The sequence below is a fragment of the Molothrus ater genome, chromosome 1 (genome assembly GCF_012460135.2).
Source record: "Molothrus ater isolate BHLD 08-10-18 breed brown headed cowbird chromosome 1, BPBGC_Mater_1.1, whole genome shotgun sequence".
Classification (NCBI taxonomy): Eukaryota; Metazoa; Chordata; class Aves; order Passeriformes; family Icteridae; genus Molothrus; species Molothrus ater.
Genome location: NC_050478.2, coordinates 53,204,535 through 53,231,611, shown reverse-complemented (window position 1 = coordinate 53,231,611; position 27,077 = coordinate 53,204,535).

Genomic DNA, 27,077 nt, shown 5'->3' with positions numbered 1-27,077 from the left:
TTACTATTCTATTTTCACTGATCCAGTGTTTTCCACATTTTCCCCTCCAGACTTGTAGAATTCTCACATTGCTCCTGGGAATATGTATGCATATATATATGTGTGTGTGTGTGTGTGTGTGTGTGTGTGTGTGTGTGTGTGTGTGTGTGTGTGTAATGCACAGTTACTGTAATCCTTTAGGTATTAGGTCAGGACTGTTCCCAATCATATCCTCTCATAAATGGCACCTTTTAGCAGAACATCTGGAATAGGTATCAGCTACTACACTTTCCCCTGTTCAGTTTTACATTCATTCCATACCACTGACAAAAGGGAGAGAGGCTGATAGTAAATATGTCACTTCTGGCTCCCAATTTTTATACTAATACATTAAAAAGCATTCAGTTAGATACTGATAACTCTGTGTATTATAATCATGTAATGGTATTCACTGGCTTCTGTAGCTCTAACCACAATATAATTACATAACTCATGAACTTGAGGGGGGCCAAAACTGCCAACATGAAGAGATTCAGTCCTTGCATCAGCAATGGAAACAGAGAATAGAAATAAAAAAACATGTGAGAAGTAGTGTGAAATTGAATCATGGGGAGAAGTGTTGCTTAAGGATGCTTTCAAGAGTGACCCTCTAAAATAGGATTTCTTGACAGCAATGGCCCTGCAGCCCAGCAGGCATTTGAATGCATGAACATGCAGCATGCCTGTGTTAGCTGCACAACAAGGCTGGAATCACACAGGCAATGATAGAACTGGCCTCAGTGTGCTCCTTAACCAAGTTTGGAATTCCCTGTACCTACAGCCACACACATAGTCCCAGAGCAGTCTCCCTGCTGACTGGAGTGTCCCTACAGCAGCCTGGCTGGGCAGGCTCAGCATCCTCATTTCACAGCACTGTGCCAAGTCAGTACTGAACTCAAAGGGAAACGTGAACAGAAACTGGAGGTGGCTGATCCCAGCCAGCCCCCGTGACAAGGGCCTGCACTGTTGCTCAGCTCCTGCCTGACCAAGGTGCTACAGAGATTTTATTCAATTATTCTCAGCAATCACCTAGATGATAGTACAGGAAATAAATTGTTGAACACACCGCTCTGTTCCCAAAAAGAAATGGCTATCCATGTTTCACCATTGCAATAGAACCCTACTTTGGAGGTAAGAACATCTGTTGCCATGGTTATTTGAGAACAGCTGGCATTTTCAGGGCAGTGGCAGTATAGTAATGTGTATCACTGACCTGTCTCCTAAACCCCTTCACTGATGTTCAGTGAACTTCCCTGGACCCACGGACATTCAGTTTTATTTGAGTTGAAATTCAGCCATCTTTGTGTTGTAGATGCTGTCAAGCATTTAGGGAACCAAACTGACATCAAGGTGGTGTTTCTGTCATTAGAGTTTGTGAGGGAAAACCCCAATAGGTAGGATTTTGGACTGTTTGCTCTAGAAACATATTATTCTTTCATAAAATATTGTAAAGAACATATTTTAAAAGCCCCACATATCAAATGTTTTTAGTCTTCTTAACACTAAAATAATATATCTCCTTTTTACCAGTGTGAAACTTTGCATACAAGGAAAAAAATATCCAGTCTTGATTGGACCTCCAGGATTTTAAATTTTTGAAAGCGTGCACCATCAGAAGAGCATTCCAGAGACCAGAGGGACCAGGAATTCTGTTTAGGTGGAACAAAGCAACCATTCCTGTTTTGATTTTTTATGTCTAGCATCTATGGCATGTGTACAGCAAGATATCTTCTCTTAGTTTGCTCAACAGAAATTCCAATAAGAGCCATCAGTACAGTGGTATTCTACTGCATTCCTTTTGCTGCAATCCCAGACAAAAACACCACCTTGCTTTTTCTCCTGTGATTTGTAGGAAACAAAGAAGGCAGACTATTTTGTGTTTTGATGGGTCTAGAGAAGATTTCAATGTAAAATGCAACAAAATACTAAGTGTAAAGGTCAGCCATGCCTTGGCTCAGGCCAAGGGTCAATAGACCCAACACAAGAGAAGCCAAATCAAAACCCAGAGATCTCAGAAATGATTGTGTACAAGTTCTGACTAGGTTTGATGCCTCCCTAAGCCTTGCTGTTTGCAGCTCCAAGCCTTTCTCACTGTATCCCACAAACAATTTTGAGAGGACTAATCCATGTGGTGCCTTTCATTGGGAGTGCTGATGAGACAAGTGGGTTCTCCCACTTTGCATCCAGGAGTCGGGCAGTGCAATTTGGAGACTGATTTGAGCTCCAGAGAGAGCAGAGGAATGTCTTTTAAAACTACAGTGCTAGAAAACACTAGTATATGACTCCAGCTCTGAAGAGTGTTGGACCAAGGAAAGTGGGAAGGAAAGTCCATCTGGGTGAGGCAACTAAGCAGGCTGTGCACCACAGCTGCTCCAGGGTAATAGTGAGATCGGCCATGGGGCTGCAATACTGCTCTCTGGCAAGTCTCTTGCCTTCTCTTTCTTGTCTGAAATTCACTATGGGGAAGTATCAACTTTTTGCCTTTATGTTTTTGTGTGCATAGAGATGGAGAGAGGAGGCTTCACCAGTAGACATTTCTTAGCGGTACCTTGGTGCTGCTTCTGACTGAGGAGTTCATGAGATCCATTATTTTTATCAGGATAGTTCACTAGGCAGAGACACATTTGGAAGCAATTAAAAAATAATGGGCCAAATTCACCCTGATATAACCCCACTGAAATAAGTCACTGAGCTTAGCCTAGGGAATTAGTTTTATTGCTTCAGTGATAGTTTTGACCCCAAATGGTTTTTCCCTAGTCCACTTTAGACTTGGAAAACTGAGTTTGAGACTGTTTAATTGTTCTCTCTCATCTTTACATGGTGGTGATTTCACTTCTATAAATATAAATGTGGTGCACAGCAATCTTGCTGATCCTATAAGGCAGAATAGAAGATTTAGAATTTTTTCCTAGGCATGAAAGTGATATATAATTTACTTTATGTAATTGTTAGGAGTAATTGTTGTTGTTATTTGCAATACTGTTTGAAGGCTGCAGTTGGACTGGGGTTTCTTTCTATTTATTGTAATGTCAGAACAGTGAATCTTTTTCTTCAAAGAAATAGAGGCAAACAGTAGACAGTAATCTACTGTGACAAATAGAAGTGGGGTACAATAGCTACACGAGTCCTAGAATTCAATCATTCTTTGGCTTTAATTAAGGTTAAAATCAAGGGGAACACACGCAGAAAAGGAGTAAAAAAGGTAAGAACCACCAATGGTCTTTCTATGGCCAGCAAGCTATCTTTGGCTAAGGTCATCACAAGCCTTAAGAAAGGGAGTGAAGAAAGAGAAGTTTCATGCTTTTTCTTAATAGGGAGCATGGGGTTGCATGGAGGAAGAAACAAAAGTTTTTTAATAGAAAAGGAACTGTGTTGAAGAAAACACTTGATGTCCTCATAAAAGACATCAGAGGTTGTTGCAAAGAATTTTAATGGCAAGACTGTATATACAGTTGGTTTTCCCTTCCAACTATATTGTCAGCAGGAGCTGAGAATTTGGATTGCTTTCAGATCCTAATTCATGGTCAGAGACCTTACAGCCAAACACAGTCAAAGGTTGTTACACTTTGGCTTTTGCTCATTCTAGCAGTGCAAGTGGAGTCCAACTTCTCCCTTGAAACCTTTTAGATTAAGCCCAGCTGAACTCCCTGTTTTGCTGATGTGCTCACTTGCAAGATAGTGTAATCCCTCAGTGCAAACAAAATTAATTAGATTTGGAGTAATAAAATGGACAGGTAAATGAAAGAATTAATCAAATGGACATTCATCTTTTGTCTGAGCAGGTTAAGGGATTTGTCCAGTACCTTAGGCATCTGTGGTTTTTGTTTTCACAGAGATGCATAATTAAAAGCTATAGGGTGTGAAGTCTACCACAGACTCTTGGCTACTGGGAACCAGTGACTGTGTGTGCTTTATTAAAATTCTGCTTAAATTATTGGTAGTGCTGCACTAGCAGTAAGAACAAACTGATCGGCATCACACGGGGTCATTTGCTCCTTCCCTCTCCTGCTTACTAATTAATTCTGGCTGTAGTTGTGCATTAAGGGAGGTGCTGGAGGCATGCAGATGCTGTGATATATTCAAGTCATACATCAAAGGAGGTTACTGAACTATTAGCCTTGAAGAAAGGATCCCTGGCAAGATTATTAACATTCATGCTTCTTCACCCTGGATTCTTTCTTTTGTTTGGATGTACACCAAGAGTTTCTTGTGTACACCTAGCTTTTCCTGTGTAGCTGTTTGTGCTGGCAATCCCACAAACTTCTATGAGTTGCAGAGGCGATAAGCACAGTGCTTGCCTTGTGCAGTTCTGGGGATAGGAAGCTAATTTTTTTAGTGCATTAGTCCTACATGAGCCTTGCATTATGCTTACAGCACACTTTCTCCAGGGTTATTTGCCTGTTAGCATCACCTTGAAAGAAGTGCTAACACTTCAGAAGCGTATGCTTCTATCTTCCCTGTGATTTCCCATGTCTAATGTCATTTGCTGATCTCACTAATTTTTGGAGGTGTAGTTCTCATATGTATTCCTTAGCTAGATGACATTGTGAAACTATCATGCTTCTATTGGAGGGGAGGTGGGAGGGAATGTAATTTTTTCCATTATTTGCTTTCTTTACACTTTGAGTATTGTGTTTTACATGACTAGTCCAATGTAAGAAGATCCTAGTTCCTCACAACTCTAAAATCTTTGAGTTGGAGCAGTTTAGCCATGAATGAATTCAAGCTTGAGAGAAACACAGCAGAAGCCGAGACGAGGATCTGAAAGAGAAAGTATCAATAGGCAGTCTGAAGCCCCAGGGAAGTATCGTACAGAGAGTATGATCAGCAAAGGTTTGAGGATGAGAACTGCAGAGCCAGGAACTGGAGGACAGTAAAGGCTTCAAAGCCTGGGAACCCAGGAAGCAGCGAGATCCGACACACAACTTGACTGAACTGAAAAAGGATGACAGAGAGAACCAAGGGAAGATCAGAGAAGGCAAAAGTTGTGCCCATATGAGCTGTCATGTCCTGATTTAGCTTATGGGAGTTAAAGGTTCATTGTGTCTTGAAATGTAGGAGTTTGCACAGGTGAAGTTGTTTATCCGTTCAATGATTGCTGTCTTACAAAACAGGAAAAGTCTTAGTTTGGAGTTCTGTTGGAAAATGGGTAAAGAACAGTAGGTACACATAAAATTCAAGAGAAAGATATAGTCTTCATTGTAAACCTTTGCTTTTGCTGAGAAAGCCAATGAGAGTGCCAAGAAAGAAAACTTAAATTTGGATGAGCTGTCTCTTTACATTAGCATCCTAAGCATCCTCAAAATGAGAATTTAAAAAACACTGGCTAGTAGGAATTTAGGAAACATTTTTGTTTTAGCAAATGTACATTCATTAACCAAAAAATCAATGTTTCATGGAAAAAAGATCAGTTCTGAACATTTCTCATTTTGACAAAATTTGGGAAAGCATTTTGAAGATATCAAAATACTATTTTAATGGCATTGAAAAAAACCTGCCCTTTTCAGTGTAAAACTTTACTTTTAATTTTGAAAATTTTGGGTGACCAAATACAATATTTAATATTCATCTCCACTTTACTGGAGACTTTTTTTCAAAATATTAAAAACTTTCAGAGGATAATAACATTATTTTCACCCCCCTCCACCAGGATTGGTGTCTGTTCCAACAGCAGATAATTTACTTATCTTTCCCATACAGACATGCGTTGATTTGAGCTTACTCCAGCTGTTTGAACTGTCTTCTAAAAACCCAACACCATGGACTCACAAGTGAGAATACATCCCCTTATAATTTCTCTCTTAAATATCATCAGTTTTAAAATTTTTGCAGCAGAAGCAAAATGAAAAAGGAGCCACCCCAGGACATCTCCAAATAATATTCAAATACTGAACCATGAATACCTTACAGTCAGGAGTGCTTGACTTTGCTTTTTTATTAAACTTTTATATATGAAAGTTTTAAGGACCATTTTTAATCAAAAAAAGCTCTTAAGCTTTTCAGAATAATCCATGGACCCCTCCACCTTTTAGATACATTCACAATCAACTATTGTTTTTGTTTGCAGGCATGCAAAAATTAGACTATATTTTGAATGCTTTTTTATTTATTTTGTCTTACATTTTTTGCTTGCTGTCTTCCATGTGTGAATATTGGAGAAAAGTCATGTCATTTTGGAAGAGGTAGAAATTTTAAATTATTTTGTGCCCTAAATCTGATTGCGATTGGTCTATGAAACAAAAAAAGTTAGTAACATAAAAGTAGGAAATTTGGCTGATGGTAGAACAAGTAAAACCAGTAAAATCAGAGAATCTGCAATAGAAAGTAGATCTTACTAAGATCTGAAATTCAAGAAGTACTTAAGTCTCTTCAGTTTTCACACACTCAATTAAACTAAAAAGAAAATGTGTTTTTTCCCCCTGTTTGTTTAATTTTGCAATGAGGGGAAAAAAATCAAGCTTTCAGTTGAAACAAATAATAAGAACAAATCCAAACCTCTTCTTTTCTTTTTTTTTTTTCCAAGAGGATGAGGAAAGAACAGGATTAAAAAAAGCCAGTTCGATGATTATTTTTAGAAATCCCTATTGATTCACAAGACATAGAATAGCTCCAGAAAGTTTCGTTTAAGCTATTATGAATTCACAGCAATTTTGGGAAAGTTTGAAATAGGAACTCAGATACAGTGAGGGCTTTGTGACATACTGAGTTTACGAGGGTGTCTCCCCCTGCTCACTGAGGTGGAGAAAATCAGGATGAGCTTTTGAAGGTGACTGATACTGGATCAAGGTCTGGACTGTGAGTTAGGCACAGTACATTGCCTGAAAACTGTGGTTATTTCTTCCTGTCATAGTCTTGCTGGCTACCACAGGCAAAGAGCAACGCCAAGCACTGAAATGTGAGCAGATCTGAGATCCAGAGGATAGGGAACAAGATGGATGTCAACTCTGATTAGAACAAGAAAAGCAGCAAAGATTTGCTGTTTCAGAGGAAAAGACACCTTTTAAGGCCCCTCTTTGGAGTGCCCACAGCTGGCATGAATTAAGGTAAATTCAATGTTTACCTCAAGACTTACATTCCTCAAGTATAGCAAGTGCTCAACAGCATAACCTAATACTAAACCTTCTGACCAATTCCCCAGACTTTCTGACCAGTTTCTCATTTGCAACTCACCATTCAGTGACGGTCTGTTATGTGTAAAGCAAAGTCAGGTACAGCTGATGAGCACAGCACTGATCTTCCTCTAAGTGGCAAAAACTCCTGCCTCCTTCATCACTTAGCATCATGCCATGCATGAGTCCCACAAGGCAACTAAAAAGCTCTGGAGCCTACTGGGAAGTTTTGCATTGTGATGGTTCAGGCACTTTGAATCTCCTTCGGAATAACTTCTCCTGAGTGCGCTAGACACTGGGAAAAATACACTTTTACAGAGCTAAAGCTCAATTATATAATATAGATGATGTACACAAATATGCACAGTATGAGTAAAGAGGGTTTGCACTTGTGGGAATTTCAAGGGAAAGCAGCAGCACAGATATAGTGGCATGTTTTGTAGAGCCAGAAGGGAAACAGACACTGGTACGCTTCATGAAAAGTATGTAAGGAAGTATCAAGTATTTCTCTAATTTTTTTTACTTTTTTGGAACAAAGAAGCAAACACTAAAGCTAACTGTCTTTAAATAATTTAAATTATGTTCTGAAGCTCCATGAATACTCTAAAAGTCTTCACACTTTGTTAGTGAAAAGTTACTCAGGACAGGTGGTTTTGCAATGATGCACTGAAAAAAAATCCACAGTGTTTTGTGGCTGTTTCAGACATCACCCTGTGGAAGATGTAATGTTCCTGCTCAGGGCTGCAACACAGAACATACTGGCCAGACACAAGGCTTCAGACCAGAGCTTCAGACAGGAAAAGCCTGTTGTCTCTGGGATACATGAATATTAATTGGCACTAGCACTTTGGTGACTAGCACTTTGGTGACTTTGGTGGGCTCAGTGTTCTCTTTCTAACCAATACTGCACACCATTTGAATTCCAAGATATGCCTTCTCCAACAAAATGTGTTTCCAGAACATGCCAACCAGCTCCTTTAGGCCAATTCCAGGGAAATGACTGTTCCTGCTAATCAAGAGTGAGCATAGGCAGCACACGGCCCCACTCCCAGCTGGCTCCATCTGACATTCTTTGCAGGGAAATCCCACAGCCTGGAGATCACTTATCATCAGTATGAGGGATGGTGGCCTACTGAGGCAATGGATGGTGACCGCTGCCTGGTGTCCAGGCAGAGGGCAAACGGGCCACAGTGACCCACACCGCTGCTGTCCTGCAGGAAGTCTGGGCTGTACTGTGGTGTAATGGTGGCTGCAACCATTCCTGAGCAGGGCTGGTCACACTGAGTGGAGCTGCAGGCTGCGCTCAGAGCCAGCTGCCCTGCTCTCCATTTGTGAGCTCCATGCCACGGTCACGTAGGCACATCTGTGTTTGTCAGGCAGAGCTGACTCTCGAGAGCCAGCAGGGAAGTGGAGGGCTGCTAGGGAATCCTGAATTACCCATTTCTGAGAACAGATGGTGGTTCAGCGCCAGCAAAGTCAGCTCAGCAACCTTCACAAGCTCTGAATGCACCTGAAAAGACATAAAGATCTTCTCTCCCACAAGTGTTACCTGACATCCTCAAACTGCAGATTCCCACCCTTGTGCTTGCTTTCAGCTAAGGACTTATTCATGTGTTTAAAATAATACCACTCCACCAAAGCAATATTTTCCTTTACCCTATCAGTTCCAGCTGCAGATTCCCATCCAGTCCCTGTTTTGAGTTACACTTCAATAAATATACTTGCAATTGAAATCATCTTTCCTTTTTGTCCTCTCTGCGCTACAGATTCCCACACTGACCCCTCCTTCAAGCCACAATTAATACATAATTTATGTCTGAAATAAAAATCACCTCCTCCTCCTGCCTTACCCATTCCAGCTGCAGTTTCCCATTGCCATCCCTGCTTTGAGCCATGATTAATACATATGTTTAAAATAAAATAATAAAAAAGTAATCTCTAGCCTCTGCTCCCCAGCTGCAGGCTCCCATTCCTATCTTATCCTCCATTTCCAGCCTGTGAGCTCTCCTAGCATTACCTCCCAGTCAAAGAGGGAGCCTCCCCCTCACAGCAGCAATGGCCTGTGAGGCACTTCTTCATGGATCACTTCCATCTCCTTCAAGGATCAATCCCTACTGTGTGTGAGGGGGAGGTGGTCATAAGCCTTTCTTACGTCACTGACATTTTCAGGAACAAAGGGAAAAAATGCAGTAAGGTAACAGCCACCAAAACAGGGAACTGCCCATGAGAGACACATCTGGGATTTTCTCTTCTCATCCTATGAGGTTTTGCTGTTCTGTCCAATGACAATGGGTTAAGCCTCTACCTCAGTTCTGCCTCAGGAAAGATTTCCAATTGATTAAACAGGGCCTGAGTGACTGCATAACCTAGTGTGAGATTTGGCCTTGCTGTGTAGCCCATGGCACTGGTTCCAGTGGATGACTCTCCCTCTGGAGCTGACAGGATCCTGGGTAGTAGTCAGCTCATAACTCCTTGTCCCCCCACTCTTTATACATTTATTTACACAAAAAATCTTTTCAGATATGAAATTTGTCAAAAGTGTTGTGTTACACTGAAAAAAACCTTTGTCTGTTTTTGCCCTTCTTCAGTGAATGAAACCAGTAGTCTTCAGAGGGATGGAAAGGGGGCTACCACTGTTGCTGGCAGGAGGAGAGGACAGCCTGGAGTTATTTACCATCAGACTCAGAGGAGCAGTTGCCAGGGTTGACTTTCTGAGTGCTATTCAGGTGGAATCAAGGTTTGAGGCTGGTTTCCCTGTTTGGATGTTTACCTGAATTGACACTTGAAACTCTTCACACTACCTGCATCTTCATATTTTTCTCTACTGTCTTCAGCAGACATGAAAAGACTTTTTGTTTGAGAAAGGTGAGGGGACAGAGAGAAAAGGACCAGGAAGGGCCTAGGGTACATTTCCAGGTATGGAAGGAAGATGAGATCCTGGAACTTCAGTGCCTCCCCAGGCCTCTGGTATAGTCAGGTTGTCTGTGCACCGTGGCTGTACAGAAAAAGCATGAGGCTGACAAAAAAAGCTTTGTTCTGGACTAGGGCTGGGGGATTCCATTGTGGGAAGTCTTGCTGCCGTTCTCACATCTGCTCCTCTGAGGGGCTTATGCAGAAAGGGCAGGATAATGGGGCACTCCCTTCCTGACCCTGCTGCCTCTGGGACAGCCTGCTCTCATCACGCTTGTTAGTTCTAATTGCTTTTATTACAGATACTTGACCAATTTATTTCTGTTTTATTAAATAGTTTTCAGATGGTACTGTTAGCAGAAATAGCAGCTTGTTGGTTGAAAGTAAATGTCCTCCCAAGAGAAGAAGCAGCGTAAGTTGGCAGGCAGGCAGACAGCTAGGTGACTGGCCCTGTCTTGCCATGATGTATAATCTCATGTTCTCTTTACCTCAACCTATGTATTTAGCTCAGGAACTCATCAGGGAAGGGCTTCTCTCCTTTTTTTTTTTTGCACTATGCCTAGTACATTAAGGCCTGAGTGCTAGTTTGGTACCTAGAAGTACTGCTATAAGTTGCAAAATAGCAATTGTTCAAAATTACAGGAATTTGAGATTAAGTTTGGTTTGCTCATTAAAACAAATATCTAAAATCTAAATTCGAAATTCATGTGTTAATTGGCTTCTCTGCCAAGGGAAGTACTTTTTTTTAATAGAAGTAACCTTGAGATGAAAACACTAATAAAAGGTATGTGGCAGCAGATTGTGCTTCAGATACATTTCTTACTGCACCTCCTGGGAACAGGGATCAGTTTTTTATTTCTTCAAGCTAAATCCAGAAAAATATCCTCTATATTTCTTGCCTCAGTGGACAGTGAAGCCCCTTCCAGGCCTGGAGGATTGTCAACGGTCCTACCCTGCAAGCATATGAGACTTGATCTTCTCCATGAAACCAAATAGGGAGGAATGGTGAGGAAGGAAGCAGCAGTGCTGGGAGGCTTGGTTAGCAACCCAGGAGATGCACACTTTTTTTTCTTAACTCATTAGTGAAGGCCTTTGAGATCTATTCATGGAAAGTCCTGCAGAAAAAGTTGGCATTGTTAATTAAAGCTTTAATCTCTTTCTTACTTGGTAGGAGATGAAATGCAGCAGAGAGTGCTTGCAGCCCTGACAGCTGTAAATACATTGGGCCATGACGTTGGTTCTGTACACTTTACCTGCCCCACTTCTCAGCCATGCTTTCATTTCTGCATTCTGGGTTGAAAAATTTCTGTGGCACTTGTTTTAAAGTGTCACTTGCCTGAGAACAGCAGTGACAAAGGTGTGCAGACCTGGTGAAGCATACCCACATAGCACTGCCCTCTCTAGTTGCCCACACCCTTACAAGTTTACCAAGCAAAGCTGTTGGAACTCCTGCTTCTGCTGCTGGGCACAACCATCTGCAGGACCTGAAGTCTGCATGTTGGATGGAGCATCACCAAGGGGCAGGGGAGAAGTTCTGGCCCTGCACTGCTGGGTCCACACTCACAGGGTTTCACTAACAGGCACATTTCCCTCCTGCTACTTGAAAAAATTTGGGTTGCAATTTTGCTTGAATGCAAGGGATGTATTCAGTCACATCAGTGTGCTGAGGACTGAGCAAACTCAGCTGGTTTCTGCCTTGGTGGAAGGTAAGTTAAATAATGGGCACAGAGGACCCATAAAGCTCTGAGGACTGAGAAATCAGCTGTGGCTCACACTGAGTGTCACTACTGCTGTGAGTTCAGTCAATGTGCATCCAACAAGAATGACCACTTATATATTTAAATGTTGATTATGTATTAAATGAAGGGGAGAAAAAAGCAAAATGAAGTTAGGGTTTAATAGCTGTTTTGTAGCATTTGAGGCATTTATGAACACTTTGTGTATGATGAATAGTTCTAAAAATATGACTTTCTCAAGAAAATCAGTCTATTTTGGAACCGTAATGAATTGTGATATACAGTAGTCCAAACAGTGCTTGCCAGCCAGCTACCTTAAAACAAGATGCTAAGGGAATATTTTTCTTGATTAGATAATGGGCTGGTTGAAATTCCTTCAGCTTTACTGAAACAGAAGTTAGCAATTTCAGACATATCAGATGATGCATCAATTTTCTGTAAACAGAAGACTGTGCAACCCACTTTATTGAAAAGGCTTTTATACTGAGCTAGATTTAATCTCTCAATTTGAGAAGCAGCCCCATGAAATAAGATGTTTGCATGCAAAATCTCCAAGATTTCCAATGGAAATATAAAACAAAGAAGAGCATGTTCCCTTGGGGACTGCACCTATCTTGGATTAGATTTTCTCTGATGTTTTTGCATCATATTACCAATGGCTTCAGGGAAGTGAAACAGCAGTTTTCTTTCTTGAGAACAAAGGCTTGCAGAGTTAAAAAAAAATGTTAATATATTTAAAGCACTTTTGGCCACTGTTCTTTTTATTACTCTGAGAATTCTGGACAAAAAAGGTATCTTATTGTATTATTTTATCATCTACATTAATGAAATTTGCGTGTAAGGTACAGCCTGAGAATTCTGTAAAGGAAAATGATTTCTAAATGAGCACTTTCTCTTTCCCATGGACATAGATGTTTCAACTGTTAGTACTGCTCTGATAATACAGACCTGGCTCCTAAACACACTGGAATCCTTGAAAGTATTTTCCTTTGTTGTTTTGTTTGGGTTTTTTTTTCCTCCATGGATTTTGGGAAAGATCTGACGGTAACACACAGAATGTATGCAAACTTTATAAAAAGTTTTGGAGACCCAGGATGAGGATTGTGTTCTCCTACCCTAGATTTCAGTTCTGACATATTCCCCTATTTGCATGAGTTTTTTCCCTTGTTAACTGTGTTTGGCATTAGATCAGTTGTAGGAGCACCCAGTGCAGTAGGTTTTTCTCGTGTGGTGTGTCCCACTGGATGCAATGGGTAGGTGCCATGGGGCAGAGCAGCACCAAGCATGTTCAGTAGTTCTGTTCAGATCCAGGGGAAGTACTTTGCTTTTGCTTTGCTCAATCAGCTTAGTAGATAGCTGTTACTATTATAAATTAATTAATAATTTAAAAATCCTCATTTACTGATAAATAATTTAAGAATGTGGGGTTTGTCTTCCCTGTTTGGCCAATGTGAATTAAAAAAGCCCCTTGCAAAGAGGTAATACTTTTAAACACTTCAGGTGGAAAGACTCAGTTTTGTATTTAAAGAGCTCCATGTTGACCCAAGCATGCTTTAATCCTTAGAAGTGCTATAATGCTTTCTTATAATGTTATAAGTGCTATAATGCTAAATGCTTAAAAAAAGGATTTTTAAAAGATCATCCCTTTCCCCCAGTAAGAGATTAGCAAAAGGTGATATAATTTAAAGATAGATTAAATAAAACCCGTGAGAGTAGATTGTCTGGGAATTTATATTCAGTCTTTTTAGAATATTCAATAACAGGGAACATGCAATGATTTGGAAAAGTGTCCAAGGGATAATCAACACAAAACCAGCTTTTCTGTGGGATGCTCATTTGAGTTTGGAACTTGTGACCTCAGAATGGTAAGAAAGCAAAGCAATGAGCAATTTGTTTTGGTTTTCTTCATTCTTCGGGGAAGTGAGGAGAGAAATGTGGTCATTGCTACAGCTGGCAAGAGTTTCTGGATTTCTGAATAAGGATATTTTAAACAAAACCAAGAGCTTGGGAATTATGTACGTACAATTCAACTAGTTATAAACAAAACAGCTCATTCTTAGATCTGAGTAAACACTTCAAATACTTCTATTGATCTGCAGGCAATCTCAAAATTGTTGTCTGTATCTGCTGGTCTAGAAGAAAACCCTAAATTAATCTGTGCACTAGTATACTAGTGCTAAAAACAATTGTGGTTTTACATTTTGACAGGTCAGCATTGATTGAAGAGGCTTCACCATATTCCTTCAAATTATTCTGAATCAAGAAAACCAGTAGACACAACAGTAGTAACCCCTCTGAAAAAATGGTATGAAATACCTTCCTGGTATTTCATGCTGGTAAGTCATATTCCTTAATTTTTCTTTAAAAGGCTTAACAAAAGGCAGAGCTGAAATAAATCTTGTATCTAAGCCTGATGAAAATAATTTGGAAATTAAAAGGAGTCAGAAACTGAAGCACAGACTTGAAAGTAGCACCTAGATTGGCATGGTGGAAGGTAGATGCTGAGAATACAGCTGCACGTTTACTTCCCTTTAAATTTTACCTATCTGCTGTTTCAGCCCCAAGATTGCTCTTGAAGCATGTCAGCCCTTCATTTCATTTCCACTCCCAGTTCACAGATTAGCTGGGAGAGCAGTATAAGTCAAATTAGCTCACTCAGCAAGATGATGGGTTAACAAGAAAAAGGAGAGTGGGAAGAAGAAACCAAGCCACAGTGCCATGGATCGCACAGCAACAGCCGTTTCTATTGCCTGCAAGATGAGGAGATTTAAATTTCACAAGGTCAAGGAACACAATCAAGCCTACTGCAGAAAGTAAACGACAACAAAATACTACTGATTAGCACTTCCTCTGCTTGCGTTGCTGGACAAAAAAAAGTAAGGGCTTCTTGGACCTCTGGACATGGAGTGCAGTACGTGCCAATCAAGAAACCAGATACCCTTCCTGTAAGTTGCTCAACTAGTTGTCTGCAAGCCATGTAGGCAATCCTTTGAGTAAAATTGTTGTTGTAAAGTAAATCAAAGATAAAGGAGTAGAATTAAATTTCACATCTGACATATAAAAGGCAACATCACTAGTATTGAGTGCAAAGGCACTAAAAATACTTGTACAAAGTAATACATAAATGTACCCATCCTATTGCTGTACAGACATTCCTAGGTTTATATCCAGTAATAAAGATCTTTGCAGTGTTTTCCCAAATGGTTAATATGAAACTCTACCTGTTCCATATAAAATCCCTTTGAAGAACATCTAAATTTCAATTTAAGAGCAGTATAGCTCTGCTCTGCATTAGTTGCCCTTCAATTTCTCAGAAATGCCTTCATGTTTCAATGTCCATACATAAAAAACATGTAGATAGCTGAAAAATCTGTGTGTGCATATGTATACATATCTGATGAACATGTGATTAATGGACACATATTTATTATTCTGGACCTTGTTTGTCATACAACACTGCTACCTGTATCTAATGTGATAATCAAAAAATTATCAATATAGAAAGAACTGAAGTTTTAACTTCGTTATTGCTAACATTCAACCCTTGAGAGGAGTTCACCTCAGCTGACCTGGGGCCTCAGCCTTGAGCTAGTGGTCCTTATTCCTTTCATAGCCAATGGAGAAAAATACATAGTTGTATTATATCCTTCATCTCTTCCTAAAGTGGGCACCTTACACAGCCCTGATGAATCCCTCCTTGCAAGATCCTGTCTCTCTGTAAGTTTTCTGCAAAGTCCAGACAAGGATGCCAGAAATGCTACCAGCCTAAGTAGTCATGGTGACCGCTTAAATGGGGTGTGACTGAGTCTGCATTCAGATGATGTAGGTGGAGGTCTGACCCTCCACAGAAGAAAAAATCAAACCAGAGCTAGGCATTAAATATTCAAATTGTATAAAGTTGGCAAGTCCTCCTGAAGCTCACTGTTCCAAATTACTGGATACCTTTGATTGGCTTTTTATTTTTTACCCCAGTTCTCCTTTCCTCATCTGTAAAATTGAGACTACAGTCCCACTGCATCTCATATTTCAGATATCAGTCTCACCGTTTTAAAAATGTTCACCCAACTCTTGCTCTCATAACAGCCCACAAGTGAGCCTATAAGGAAATTAATAATTCTATACTCACTGCAGGGCCTGATGATACGTATTAAATAAAGCTTGGGGCCTCATGTCACCTGGGGGAATAAAAATAAATAATGGATGCTTCTCTGAATTGTAAAGCATCACAGAGGAGTGACACTATTAAAAGACTAGAATAACACACAGGCAAACTAATGTCTTAAATTCCAGTGTTAAACATAGTGAAGTGCACACAATACCACATGTTTGTGCATATACCCATTCAGATACGTTTTCTGTCTACTTCTATGCTACATCATGGCTTTTAGAATACAGACTAAGCATGAAGAGCATGAGAGGAATTATATCTAAGATATAATTCAGTCCTCTGAACACCAGTGTACAAGTAAATACAGGAAAAAGCTCTATTTATATAGACACATCCTCTTCTGATTTTTAAGAAAGCTGACTGATCACTACCAAGAAAAAATTACCACCAATATTCATCCCTCTAAACATGAGATAGAGAGAGGTCACCAGGACTGGTTTTATTATGAGGTTTCAGGTTTTCAGAAGTGGTATGGAGATGTTCTAATGGTTGCGGGGTGTTTACTTACAGTTCCAAGACCACTCCTGTGCTGTAAGACACAGTAAATACACATATGGATGCAGAATAACTCTCTGCCTTAGAATTAGAAAAAGAAAGTGAGAGCAAAAATCTAGACCGATAAGATAAAAATATTCATATGTACTGATATGAACTCCTCTTTTCTTTCTCTGAGTTACTGTTTCTTAAGTTCAAGCTTTGGATAGAGCAGATTTGCATGCTTTACTCTGGGCATCCTTATCTTAGGCCCATTGGAATGAAGAGGTTTGACTATAACTGAATTTTCATCTCTGCTGTGAGAAGTGCGAATGTCACTTCAAACTCACCATGACCCTCTGAGGCACAGTGCAGTGCACACCATCAGGCCTTTCTAGGTTATCTGCAGCCCCTCTATGCTGTGTTTCCCTTTGAATCATATACTGTAAGATAAAAATGAATGAAACATGTTAAAAGAGCACACAGCTAAGTTGAAGGGACACAAATGTATGAGATCAGGCAGGATTTTTGAAAGGATGACTGAAAGAGAACTCTTTTCAAGCAGCTGGTTGCTGTGATAAAAAGCAAGTTTCTCCCTGTCCATTTGGTGTGGATGTGATCTCATCTCAGGTGGTTTAAGAAATCACCTCATAAATGTAATTAGGTTAGAAAAACATGCACACTCAAAACTGAAGGTTTTGGTAGCACAGCATGGATTTCTGGTGAAGTATGACCGAAAAACGCAGACACGATATCACTTCCCTTGTCTGGTGATGTGGAGTTGTCCTAGGACACAGAAGTGTTGGAAAGGCACCATGAGATGTCAGTCACTCTAAGCACCCAGGGAGCACCCAGGGAGCCCTGCTTGCTAACTTTCTGACTGTGCCCTCTTTCGAACCTTTTCTACCCACACAACTCATATTTCTAACACACTCCCAGCTTTCCCAAAGTCAACTGCAACACAGAGTCGCAGTGGAATTAACAGGACTTGAATCAAAGGACAACGCCCAAGAAAACCAGACCTCCAGAGCTGGACCTCTGGTTTGGCCAGCCATCTCCTGTTGCCTTCATTAGCACTTCATTGAACAGAGCAACTGGGTTTTGCAAGGCTGAGCACTTTGAAAAGCAAGGTCCCTCAGTTTATACTTCAAGACATCAGAGGTGCTAATGCCAGTATTTCCAGTGGGCGGATGACTCCTTTGGAAGCTGGGAACTGTGCTCGGGACTGCTCCCATACATGTGGTAAGAAACAAGGCTCCTCTGGGCTTCTTTCAGCAGCCATTCACCTCCTCCAAGGAGCCAGCAGAAAAGTGCCACAGAAGATACCCTATCCATCCTCCTTTTAGGACTACATAATTCTAGGATATTGGAAAAGTTCTGGAGACAGTAAAGCTAAGAATGACTGTTTTGGATATTAACATCACAACCTTGCACAAGTACATTTGCTAAAGTGACTGGGGTCTTACCACTGAAATTCAAATGCTGATGGATGCAATCACCTATACAAAAGGATTTTTCAAATTAAAAGCACTGTAGAATGCACAGGGGGAAAAAATAGTGGTTGTCTTTAAAGAACACACAGAAGTAGAATGTCAAGGTTTTTTCCCCTGAATTTTTCTTCCAACACTCATGGTTGAAAGGAATGTAAAGCTTGAGTGTTGTATTGTACAACAAAAGTGCTCACAGACAGTGTTCAATAGTCTGCCAGGTATTTCCCATCTGAAAATAATGATAATTTTCCATACCTTAGGATAGGTGTACGTCATATAAATGTCAAATAACCAATCAGCCTTGCCATAATTGGGCTTTCTCTGCATTAGAGAAAACCCATATGTTGATTTGTAGTCACCTCTAGTAGTATAGCTTGCAGAGGAGATATAATTTAGCCAAATGTAAAATGTAAGCATAATTGCACTTTAAAGAAATGCAGTTTTCAGCTGCATAAACTGAGATAATCTATGATGACCAGGTTCTGTTACATCTGGAAAAAGATTAATTCTCTGACATTGAACCCTGAATTTCTGTTTTGTTGAACTTACAACTGTTTAAAGATTCTTTCTAATATAAACTTGAGATTGGCATATGAGTAGTGCAGATTACTGTGTAAAGCCCCAGCTGGAGCAAGTCTCTGAATGTATTGTGTAATTGACTCACACAGGAAGGAAAGGAGAACCTGGTAAAATACTTCATTCACTTATAAAATATGAGCTAAATTTTTGTCTCTACCAGTGAACAGCCCCGAATTCAGTATAGTTATACTGTATTCAATACAGGTATAATTGAAAGAAGAATTTGGCTACTTTAAGAAACAATAAACCCTTTATTTCATTTGTCATTTTGTAGCAAGATATTTGTATAAATAAAACACTGGATTTTTTATAACTGCAGATCTTATTGCCACTGGTTTTAAAGAACAAAAAAATGTAGGAAACAAGAAAAAAAGCAGACTCTGCCTATAAAAAACTGAATAAAGATCGATGCTTGTTATAATAATTTTTGATGTTGTGTCTTATTCTTTTAATGCTATCCACTTGATTAGACAAGAAAAAAGATTATAGGACACTATCAACAAAGGATCAAAGCAACGAAAAAATCCCACAATTTCTGTCCTCTGTCCTACTTATAGAATCCACCAGGTATAAAACAACATAATTCCATTGAGATGAAACAATCTGGATAGGTTTCTTTTAAATGGCTAATACCATGAAAATTCAACAAGCAGCAGCAATGAAGTTAATTACAGGGGTGATTTTAGATCCCCAATATACAGCCAGTTTGTGATCAATTAATTACTTTAAATAGTATATGACAAATCCATTGCAAACTAGAGTACCTACTAAGATGAAATATCAAGAACTACTAAAGGTGAAATCCAGCAAGAAAAAAAATCAGCTCTTGTTTTCTCTTCTTTTCAATATACATTTTTATGGATTCCTTCAGAGAGTGCTACTCACAAAATGTCCCCCTCATTTTAATCTGGTGATTTAGCACCATTCAGCTGCTAGTGTTCCAGATACCAGGGATTCTTTTAAGTTATGAATTAGATTGCTTGCTGGTTGCCCTCATATGAAAATCGTCTTCTTAGATGTTCTCCTTGTTCTGAGGTACACACACATGTTTGTCCTGCACACCCTACACACAGTGCTACATATGCATGTGTGTGCAAACAAACACAAAAAGACACAAAAAAATTCCTACCGGTACATATGCCATGTCTGCGTCTGAGTCTCTTGAAAGAGACACTCACATTTCACCCGAAAAATATTATCATTTTCCACAGGGACAGTGGCATGGAGTGTCCAAGTATAAGGTGATAACACAGATTCTACAGACTGCATGGCATGCGAAAACTTTGGGGGTTGCCTGGTAACAAAGACAAAATATTTCAGGAAATGCACAGAAAGGCAGAAGCACAGTCACAGAATACTTTGTTGTCCATTCAGTTATTATTTAGCAATTTTAAATCTGATATTAATTTTGCAATTCTTTCTGATATTTTACTTCTCAGTTCACTAGCCAAAATTAACATCCTTGTGAGCCAATACTCCAACCATCCCCATGCCTACAGCAAGCATCACCTCATCCAGATGTTCCCTGCCAAAAAAAGGCGTAATGTGTGTGGAATCGGGGTACATGTTGTATTTACCTTAATTTAATAATTATTCTTCTGGATGACAGTGACCACATCTCAAACATTAATAGCCTCTATTGTGTGATCACTGGTATCAATCACAGCTGCTCCATAATGAATCTCATAAAAATATTCAATCAGTGATGGAGAGGGCCTTTGAGATCCACAGAATGAGTTTCAGATGTTTGCAAAGTACTCTGAGGTAGGCTGCAGCTCACACAAGGGAAACTCTACCAGGTGTTTGCAGTTTCATGCCTGCTACATAAGTAATGTAACCCATAAAAAGGATTTTTTTTCCTCCCTCAGAGCAACTCAGCCCGGGGAAGCAGAAAAAAATAAGATAAAGAAGCACTTTTAGAAATAGAAATTTTGACCAATAAGGGTGAAATTCACTTTAGTGTTATAGCATTGGATAGGGAAAAGGTAAAAGATGTAGGGGTTTCTTTCTTTTCTTTTCTTTTTTTTTTTTTTGAAGGGGGCAGAATGAGGTGTTTTAGATGTAGACAAATGCATGAATATAGTCTGAATGCTGAAAAACATAATGTGTTCAAATTTGTTCAAACAGAAATACTCAGCATTTTCACAAGTTCTGTGGACTATTTTCTCTCCTGTCTTGCAGGAACTATCTTAATGTAAATAAATACATCTAAAACGTTTCTCCTGGTAGCCTTGATGTCTCAAGCTATTCACCATATTACTTTCCTCTAAATGATTCCTTTTGATGAAGTACAGTATACAAAGCCCTAGATTCTTGAGCTAGAGCACTGTGGAGCAATTCCAAGTTTGAAGAAAACAATGATGATATTTGTTGGTCCTCTATACTACCATACAGAAGGCAAAATGGGATAAGGATCCAGGAAGTTTCATACATGGTTTCAACAATGTTTCCTTCCAATAACTGGGGCTATGTCTGCTGAAAGGAAGCCAGGATGCAGCTCTATGTGTTGATCTCATGTTGCAGATTGCTTTCAGGCCATATTCCATCATAATTTCCCTTTAAACAAGTCTTCTTTTCCCTAAATGCTAGTTTTTCTGTGACTGTTGCACATCTCTGACAGGAAATTTTATCCCTTTTTCTCAGTGTATTTCTATTAGTGTAGGTCTAGAATCCAGTCAATCTTACAGACAGGCCAACCTCTGTAACTTATATACCAATTATCTCATCCCTTGAACCTTCAAAATGAGGCCATTACACAGCAGCTTTCTCTCATGTGAAACCTATGAGTAGTTGTGCCATTACTCACAAGAGGAAAAAACCCCAAACCAGCAAAAAACAAAAGGACCAAACCCTGAGAGGGAAATCCCATGAGAGAAAACTGTCTTGTTAAAGTTTCCATTGGCAGACCAGCACACCTCAAGAACAGCTTTATGTGGTTAGTGAAGTTACCTGTTATTGGAGACTGGTGGGGATGTAAAATTGAAAGAGATAAAGAGAGGGGAAGAAATGTTAACCAACATTAATTTCAGCCTTGAAAGTACTGCTGGACTGGACAGCTCTGTTGCATACAAATCCGCATGTCCCAGGCTGAATACAGAGACTCCAGCAGTTGTCAGGGCAGAGAACGGTTGGGCTGTCAGTCGGATGTGTTTCTTTGATTCCCTGCCCAATTCCAGGGTAGCCTGCAGCAGTCTGAGGCCGAGGGACAGCCTTAATTTGTGGCAGCTGGACACAGTCATTGAGGAACCATATGGCAGCTGGGAGAAGCCAAGTCAGGCCAGTGCCTTCTCCTGTCCTGGGATACCCTTTGCAGAGGAGGGAGGGAAGCTCTGGTGCCACATGGATTCTTCCCAAGCCCTGTGTGTAGCTTCAGCCCTGGGTCTTACAAGGTGTCCAAAGGGGACTGCAAAGGGTTTCACACTAATTTGTCTCCAAACATCTGTCCAGACACATCCTCCAATATTCAGAGAGATTGCAGTCACTATCTATTTTCCCAAGAAATCTCGCATCTCGTAGTTAAATGCTCTTCACAAATTACACGAAAAGCAAGACCTTTGCACCAAGCCCATCGTTTCTGCACCACTGTGGTGGCAGCCCCTGGGACACCCTCCCATGGTGTATCTTGGGTGCTGGCAGTTCCCAGGGGTTATAGATTAGACAAAGTATCACAGATTTTGGAGCTAGATGCTGCAAAGGCATCTGGTTTCAATAAAACTGGAAACTGGGCCAAGTTTGGTCTGCAGAAGTTTCTTCCAGGTACAGCACTGACGTCTTATCTCAGCAGCATCTTAGCTTTTACCCTTGCATTAAAAGTCAAATAATATTTATTTGGATACACATACAGCTCATGTAGCAATCTTCTTAAAATAAATTAATGCAATATCTTCATAGCTGAGACAGTAACAATACCATAATTATAAATTACAGGGAACAATAAATCACAATATGTGTCTCTGCATCATTTAGACCCTTTTGTTTGTATTGCAGGATTCAGAGTTTTTGTTTTTTTGGTTTGGGTTTGTTTTCTTTTTTTTAAATCTATATGCAACCTAAGAGAACAGCAGTAAAAGAAAACAGAAAAATGTCTGTCCAAATCTCATATATGAAAACAGATTTTTCTATCTGGTTAAATCTAAAAAAACAAGACAGTCTACCTTCCCAAAAGGGCCAGACATAAAACCAACTTTACTTGTGGCTTCAGACACTCAGCAACATTCTGGATTAGCTTTAACCATTAGGTAATGTAAGATTCAAAAAAACATTAGCCCTTCCATAAACCCAATTCATAAACCTTCAACTGAATAGTACATTCATGTATTTCATGGATGCATAACGCAAGAAATAAAAGTTTAATAAATTCTTGTATTCAATGACTGGATCAGGAAATGTGTCTTCTCTTTAGGAGGTTTTGAAGTAGATGCCCACACTGAACACAAAGCTCAACAGCTTTTTCATCAATTTCTTGACTTCCTCCACAAAGGTCATTTGGCTTGTGAGCATGTTAAGCCATTTCAAAAATTGCTCAGCTCACTCCTTTTTGAGGTTCAGTAGTGTTTGAAAGATTTTTTTAAAAATTTTTAATTAAATTAGAAAAATATACCACAGTTAAAAGTGCTTGCCTTCTGCTACCCATTGGTAGCATTCACTTACCCTTGGCTAAGTGAAAAAATCCACTATCAGATATCAGAGAGTCAATGCAATTTGAAGACAAAGGGAGAAACCCCCAAGCTCGTCAGGTTTACACTTTCCCCTTGGCCTCACAAAGCAATCACCAGGGCTCCTTGCAGGCTGGGAAAGCTTTCCTGTTAGATTCAGGATCTTCTGGTGCAAAACAGAAAACTTTCTTTCACACAGCCTGGCACTCATTTTGAATATCATGTGTGACAGTGTGAAATAGAAAATACATTTGGTGCCAAAGGTATTATGCTACTAAAAGGAAGCTGGATCCTCTCTTTCCTGGTTGTCAGTCAGACTGTATCTTGTGGTCTGAAGCTGCAAAAGCAGCTGCTAGATCTGTAGCTGCAGTGACACAAAACTGAGGTTTTGCTATTACTCAGCACTAAGAGCTGCATGAACAAAAGCTGAGAGCAACAATGTGCACCATACTCAGCTCTAAAAACTGCCACCTTAACTCATTTCACTCCCCTCCTCTGTCAAGAACCACAAACCCACTAGGTAGGTGTGGGGATTCTGGGCCCCTCTGGCTCTCTACCTCTCCCCAAGTGGACAAGGAAGGGCTGTGACCATCCAGGATAAGCAAGGAGGTGGAAAAAGTTCTGGTAGCAAAACAATGTGGGACAAGGATGGGCTTGCCTTGGTAGTACAATGACAGACTTACTTTATATTACTGTAATGAGATTTTGTTGACAGATTAGCTTGGAGCTGTTGAACCCCAGGCTCTCTCCTCCTCCCTGTGTCTCCCATGGTTTTTACTGTATTCCTTCCTTCTCAAGGTTTCCCTTTTGTGGGATAAGGAGGAGATGGGGCAAAGGAGCAGGAGGAAGGCAGTCTGCAGCACATATCCTTCGTTAGCAGGAATGTCATCTGAGGATGATTTGGGTGGAGAAGCCTGAGGATCTGGCAGGAGTGAGCTGCAGTGATCAGTCACGCACAGAGCTCAGCGAGATCGTAACAGAAAAGAAGAATATGAGCAATGCCAAGGATCTGAGGCTGCTGTGATTTGTGTCAGTACAAACACACAATGCCAAAAAATGGCAGTACTTTGAATTTATAGTGGTAGACCTTAGGTCAGAATGAGATCCACAGGTCTGAAAAAAGTGGAAAAGGGAAAACTATGAAGAGAGCAGTATGTGAAGGCAAAATGGAGACATAATGAGAGGATATGCTGCACCAGGATGTTGTATCAGCAACTATGGAAATATGAAAGTGGAAATGGTTAAATTAAATTACACTTTAATGCTCATTCTGGTCTGCTTGACTATCATGAATATTATAATCAAAAGATTGATAATTCTGATATCCTAGCATAACAGAAGTATACAGTCCCCAAAAAGTGTTAGATTGTATCAGCGTGGAAATCCCGCTAACAGAAATTTCAAAGATCTCCAAACAGATCCTTAACTGCTTCTGTGGCAGTGCTCACTTCTCCAAGATTACATTTTGTTATTTAATTTTTTAAAAATATCTCTGCTAATAATTAACAAAGATTTGTATCTGAGAAAATAATCTCATTTGCCGGTTAGGTAGGAGGAGATGAAAACTTTGCACAGTGACAGTCCCAGGGGACAAAGGGTGGCAGCTCCAGCACTCTGCAGTGCCTCATCAAGCTAATTCGCAGTGTCATAGGCAGCAGGAACCCACAGGTGCTAAATACAACCTCCACTAGGAGCCTGTCCTCAACAGCTTTTGCTGAAGAGCCTTGCTTTTTGCTAGGGAGTTTGCAAACATGGTATTCGGAAGGAGTGCTGTTTAACCAAACCAATGAATGAACCAGCCCACTCACTGACCAAAATGACTGAAAGCAAAGATGTTCATTATGCTCCCTGTCTGTCTATGCTAGAGAACTTACTCATTGGCCAGGGGTGTATTTCTCATTACTGCTGTGGTAGCAGGTAGCGGGTGTGACAAGATTTTCAGAACTTCATCCATAAGTGCTAAAGATTGTGCTGCTACTGAGAAAGGATACAGTGATGGGAGGAAAAACGCCAAGTCCTCAAAATAGACTTTTTTTTTTTTCCAAGCCACAAATGGCATCTCAGCTTTCATTTTAATAAGCATTCTGAGTTGGATTGCCAATGCTGCTGTTGCAAATTTCTGCCAAATTTCTCCTGCAAATTTTACTCAATTTTTAGTATCAAAATCATATTCACCTCAGTTGGAGTTTTATTGGCATTGTAAATGAATGAAAACCCTGAGCAAGGACTTAGGAATGTGACTGAGATATTATATGTCTTTGCATGTGTGTTTATTCATTTTTAAACATTATTATTTATACCCTCTGGAAGCAAGAGAAAAGAAAAAAAAATAAAGAAGGTGATGTACTATAGGTTAGTTTAACAAAACAACAATGATTTGCATTGCTGCTGACAACTATCTTGACTCTTCAGCACTGAGAAGTGCCAGATGGTGAATTTGGAAAAGTTAGCAGCAAAAAATGTGACCATCCCAGGTTCAGGGAGTCTCTGAAAGAAGGATTTGGAAACTGGAGCTCCACATAAGGATACAATCCAGAAGCAGATCTCACTTTTATTGAAGAGGTAGCTGCAGGTAGCATGCAGTGCATTAAAAGTTCTTTAAGGTCTCCATTCTATTGTTTGTCTCCAGCTGCTGAAAATAAGAAGGAAAAGTCTCTTCAGAATATAGAATTATATATACGTATGTGTGTGTGTGTGTGTGTGTGTGTGTGTGTGTATATATATATATATATATATATAGAGAGAGAGAGAGAGAGAGAGAGAGAGAGAGAAAGAAGAGATTGACAATGAAGAAGTCAACCTAATAAATAAGTGCATGTATCATTGCAAGCAGGAACCTAGAGCAGAGTTCCAATTCAATGTTTTGGGGAAAGATTCAGTGAGTATAATGATAATATATGCTGCCCAAACAAACATTTTCCATTGACTGATGTTGCCTGGTGGGATTTCACACCTTTACATTTTAGGGAAGGACTGGTCAAGTATCTGGCCAGCCAGGGTTAGAGTGACAAGCTGGCACTGCTGTGTCAGGGAACCACATATGAAAATAGCCTGAGAGTCAGATGCATGTTTCTTTTCTTAACAGAGTCAACCCTGAGAGAAGATAGGAGGCAAAAGAAATGGTGCACGGCATTCCTGTCTCAACACTTTGCATCTCTAGGTACTTATCCAGGAGCCCTCTGATCCCTCTAGCACCAAGAGGCAGACATATGATCTGAGTTACTCCATCTGGAGGTGCATATCTAAGACAGCCTGTGTAAATCCCACCTTTGAGAGTACATATTCTTCCTGACTACACTGAAAGCCTTTAGGTGAGATATGAGTGCCTGAACAGACACATTACTGTCAGCACCTGAGGATCCTGACTACACTGAAAGCCTTTAGGTGAGATATGAGTGCCTGAACAGACACATTACTGTCAGCACCTGAGGATGACCCACCTGGCCTCTTACTGCCTCCCCAGAAGGGCACAAGTGTCCTGCAGATCATCTTCTTTGGCTCTGACTTTTAAAAGAATATTTTCATTACATTTTACAGACTGTTGAAATGTCCTAAATGTCTCTGGACACATTTACAGTGTAGCCAAGCACCTGAATTGCTCTCCTTGTGGGAGAGCAGTAACCAGGTAAACACAAATCCATTTTGTGTTGTCAAAAAAAATTTGAATTAAAAGAAATGACAGGAAGGCATTACATATCACAGCAATGGGCTATTGAACACATCATGCTTTCTCCAACTGTGGTGGTTAAATGGATACCTAAAGAAGACAAAGAAGGACAGGCATGTTTGAAATTTCCCATTAGTAATGTCCCACTCTTCAACTACTTTCAGTTTGGAAGTTCTTGATTAGGATATGGGACTTGTGTATTTAGTAATCTTCACTGGTTTTTCTCCAAGAACATGTTCCATCTGGCCTTGAACTCAAACTGACTTTTACC